The 4,755-nt window shown below is 34.0% G+C and overlaps 1 long non-coding RNA gene across 2 annotated transcripts; it reads right to left on the bottom strand.

Annotated features, from left to right (window-relative positions):
• Positions 1 to 1,201: 1,201 nt before the first annotated feature.
• On the bottom strand, positions 1,202 to 3,483 carry LOC124159804. Of its 2 annotated transcripts, XR_006865012.1 has the most exons (4): positions 3,440 to 3,483; positions 2,966 to 3,362; positions 2,564 to 2,626; positions 1,202 to 1,227 (listed from the first exon to the last, which is right to left on the bottom strand). It is a non-coding gene; the product is annotated as an uncharacterized LOC124159804 (long non-coding RNA). The 2 variants fall into 2 exon arrangements; XR_006865011.1 differs by lacking the exon at positions 1,202 to 1,227 and having other exon boundaries at positions 2,448 to 2,626.
• Between the last annotated feature and the right edge of the window lie 1,272 nt (positions 3,484 to 4,755).

Below are 4,755 nucleotides of genomic sequence, written 5' to 3'. Positions count from 1 at the left end.
AACGTGAGAGAATTTCACTATTTCACCCACCTTCAATGAACTTATACCATCAAACTTCGACTAACATGTAGTCCAAACGACCGTGTGCAGTTAAACAGGCAAGATTATCATAAAATGATGTGAAAATATCAGAATTTGTATCTTTACTTTGCTGAAAACATCGAAGTGCATTTCCAATGCAGGAAGCTAATTAAAAGTGAGCTTTTATTCACCTAACTCAGTCATTACCATACAAAAAGTTAGTGAAGAAAAGCTTCGGACAACGCAGTATTAATTTACATCTGCACACAAAATGAGAGAACGAAAAAATGTAGCTTAATAAAATCTTTGCACAATACAACATGGAAACCTAGTCCCCAAAAACCTGTAAACAACTTAGCAATTCATATCCTGAGTCAACTTTTTGTTAACCTTTACGAAGCGTTCATTGCCAACACTCAAAATTTCAATGCCTGATCGAGACTTAAGCAGCAACAGTTCCACTTTATAAAGTGAGATCCTGGGGATGCCTTTGAAGTGAACTTTAGCTAAACTCTCACTTTACCGTAAAGAGACTTTGTAAAGTGAGCAATTTTAGTGCCTCTATGAATCGCACCCTTAAATGCTTTTTTACCCTAAAAACACTTTGTATGGCACTGCATAACATAATAAATAAAAATGTAAATGAAATACAAAGATTTCTTAAAAATCTAATGGCACAATTAAGTGGTCATAATCCCAATTGGTTACGCATCATTGTAATTCCAAATACATACAGCTACACCATTGATATAAAAACACTGACTATAAGATGGCCTGAAGGCAAAGATAAGGAATACCTTAGATTTACACCATGGCAATGTCAAAAATTTTTCTTTTGCATATTTTCCTATCAAGGTTATTAATTTGGTTAAGAGCAAAGCTTCATTTCCATGTCCATTACCGCGGGAGAAATCCACAGGTTGAACCACTTCAGCAACTTCAGTTCAAGATACTGTCAGAGCAAACAAAAAATATATAAAAATATGTCACCCAATAAAAAGCAGGTACCTACTCATAAAGATGAATGCGAAAGTACATTAGCAATCCCATCAAGTTGATTACGTACCTCTAAGCTCCATGCCTTAGAATGTTAGAAATCCAATGGAATTTTTCAATATTCAATCCCATTCATCAGTTTAAATGCTCCATTATCCTGATCTAAGGTTTCACATTGTACTTCGGTGATGAATGACATCAATTCAGATACTGTCAAGGTAAAAAAAAAGATAAATGACAATATGTTACCTGGTAAAAGAGAGATGGCCATATATATGAATATCAAAGTACATAGTAAATTCCATCAAGTTCAACACGAGCCATTCCATATCAATGCAACACACTTAAAATAAAGTGTTTACCTCACAATTTTAGATTTTGTGGAAATTTGTTACGATGATTGCAAGTGCTGGAGCAATAATTACCAAATTTTCAATTTTTTATCTGAAGCAGTTACAGAAATATGGCTAAGTAATATTTTCATAAACCGACAAAAGAGGGAGAACAAATATTTTTCATTACTCTTTGTGCTGTCTTAATTGAGCTGCAGAGATGGGAAAGGTGTCATATACCAACATTTTGTACACTATTTCCAGTGAGATACAAGTATTATATAGAAGATTTTGCAGAAGGGTTATGCAACATTCTTTCAAGTTCTCTGCTGTATTTATCCATCTGAAGATGGCATGTATAGCAGGCGTTCCAGTCTGCTTCTTCAGGCTGGAAGTCAAGGTTCAAATGAAAAAAAATGTCAACTGAATTAAAAAATCAGCTTGAGTTGACATAAATAAAATAGACAAGTGCCTATTCAGAAACACCTAAAGTGGGGGAACTTGAAAATTTGGAGAGTGAGATGTTTCAAATTTGATGACTCTCGACATTTAAACAATAATCTTTTGACAGGTGGAACATCTAAATTAAGTCATAATTTAGGAGTTTGAGACATAATGCAATAGAACCTCTGATGATAAAATAGATGCACATGATTATGGGCCTATCTGAGGCTTTCTGAGTCCGTACTTCACAAGACTTAATCTACAACCAGATAATGAACGACTATCTTGATTCTCTGTTGGTGAGACTTTTTCCTTACATTTTTATTGAAGATAAAATTAAGTACCACATGGCTAAGCTATTACATTATGTCATGATGGTGATCAAATCTGTTGAGTGATTCATTTATTAGCTTAATTATTAGCTGGACTGAGTGGCCACACCCCACTTGTGAATATTCAACTCAACAAATCATAAAATGAATGAGTGACAATGCCAAGCAAAATGTGGCATAGAAAATAACTTAAGTAATAACAAGCAATGCAGTGTAAAATAGCATTTCAACTGATCACCAATTGATTGAAACATACGTACATAATTCTGAATATTGCCCTTGAGAAACTGTTACACCTAAAACTTTGCAAGACTCCCTTGAAGTAAATTTAAATTTAACATGTTCCACTCTGACTGTAAAATTCAGTTCATTACTGTAACCGTACTCAGACTAGATCATTTAATGTGATCTGTAAAACTGGAATTAGCATAAAATAACCTGCAACATGGCCTCCATTAGGCCACCAGCTCTCTAGCTCCATTAGGACTGCCACAAGTATAGCTGAAACAACACCATTAATTTATGAGCCAGTTTTTCCAAACATAAGAATTCTTATTCCATAAAGAAACTTATATCAATTTTAAAATTTGGTAGATATTTAGTATCAGAACCAGCTATGGGTGTACCACTTTTGAACAATATTAAAATTACGATTTTTCAAGAGTAAAGGGCACCCAACAGTTCAGAACCTCAATCATACAAATCCAATGTCTCACGATAGAAGAGGATAATGAATGAAACCATTGACTACACAGTGAAGAAAAAAAGTTCTACTAGAGAAAGACTCCAGTTCATATCAAAGGGGATGTAATCGTAAAATTAAATTTCAAAGATCATTACCTATTCCATTGCGTTGAAATTTATCCAAAAATCACACCCCAACATGATAGAAATCCAAGAGCATTTTACAACAGACCTTGCCAATATTAACTTAACCATGTCCAGCATACAAAGCCAATGTCTCATGCTATACGCGACTGATGAATTATAGCATAAATTTCACTGTGAAGAAAAAAAATAAGACAGGTTCCCATTCGAAGAGGTCATATTCATAGAATGTAATTAGAGTTCTTACCTATTTCATTGAGTTGATCTTTATCCAACATTCACACCTCAACGTGATAGAAATTGAAGAGCTTTTTTCAATAGAATACGCCAATTTTCACTTAACCAAATACACCATACACGTCCAATGTCTCATGCTATATGTGATTGATGAATAATAGCATATATTACACTATGAATAAAAAAGCGAATGGGTTAAGGTGCACAATCAAAGAGGTTCTATTCATAGAATTTAATTAAAATAATTACCTATTCCATAGAGTTGACCACGTCCAACATTCACACCTCAACATGATAGAAATTCAATTCAAGGGCACATCCTTCCTTACTCAAATATCGAACATCCATAATTATTTCCACTTATTTTCATGTTTTAATTGTCCAGATAACGAGATAACTGAGTAATACAGGTAATACCTCGAGCAAAGCGAATGTTTCTGTCAACAACTACATAGGCAAGTGAAGCAACTGCACAATGTTCGCATAGTACAGTGGCGTAGGTTACTTTTGCACAATATGCATTAATCCGTATAAAATATCGTTCATATATATCCGCAGATAACATTACAAAATTTTAAAATGTGTTTCTTCCGCTGCACTGCTCTTTATTTTGCCAATGAAAAGTAATTCACACTAAAAGGATTATGTCGGTAATAGCATGAAGGATATCGAATAGGATGCTGAACTTGATGAATTTTCACTAGCGCCCCAGGTCTTCACGCGGTGTCTTATCCACAACATTAGGTAAGCCGGCGGCTTCTTTCACGGCCTTGTTCGTTGCGTTGGGTTGGGTCACATGACATACAAGATGGCCGCCGGTCATTTTGGCGCAAGTTTCAAAATATGATTTTTAATCCAAGATGTTTAAAAAAGTTCGTAATATAATTAATGAGCATAAATTTGTAACTTCAGTTTTTTATATGTCAAATATATATTTTCCGTAGTTACCAAAAGTTGTGCAAATACTTGCTTGTCCCTGTTTGCACATTTTGTTGCCTTAAATTTACTAAGGTGGATCACATATGAAGATTATATTAATGCCATTATATTGGTATATTACTAAAATGCTGATTAAGTACATATTATTAACACCTGATATCCAAGTTTCCAGTTTTATCGTAAGCATGGAAGCATTTTTTTTAAATGCACATTTTAAACGGATCCTTTCAGAGACGAAGCCAGGAATTTTGTTCGGGTGAGGGAGGTCCAAAAGCAGGGGCGGAAATTTTTGAAAAACACGGCATTAAATAATGGGTTTTAAACCAATTTTAACACTTTTCATAATCGAAAAAAACTTCATTTGTTAAAGAAATATTTAGTAAATTCATGATTTTTCAATATATTGTTTCCTTATATAAGGGAAAAAAATTGTATTTTTATATTTCGCGGGGGTCCGGAACCCCTGGACCCCCCTGGCTACGCCACTGGATTATTTCGCATAAATTTTTGTATATTGTATTCACTTGTGTAAATTGTATACCGTGTAAACAATGTATGAATTTCCATACAGGCTCTAAAAATGTTTATAAAATGTCTATACATGGTATATAATGTACAACTTTTAA

Source organism: Ischnura elegans, chromosome 5 (assembly GCF_921293095.1).
Source record: "Ischnura elegans chromosome 5, ioIscEleg1.1, whole genome shotgun sequence".
Lineage (NCBI taxonomy): Eukaryota > Metazoa > Arthropoda > Insecta > Odonata > Coenagrionidae > Ischnura > Ischnura elegans.
Note: the sequence above shows the minus strand (reverse complement) of the source record. Positions and strands in the feature narration are given on the sequence as shown.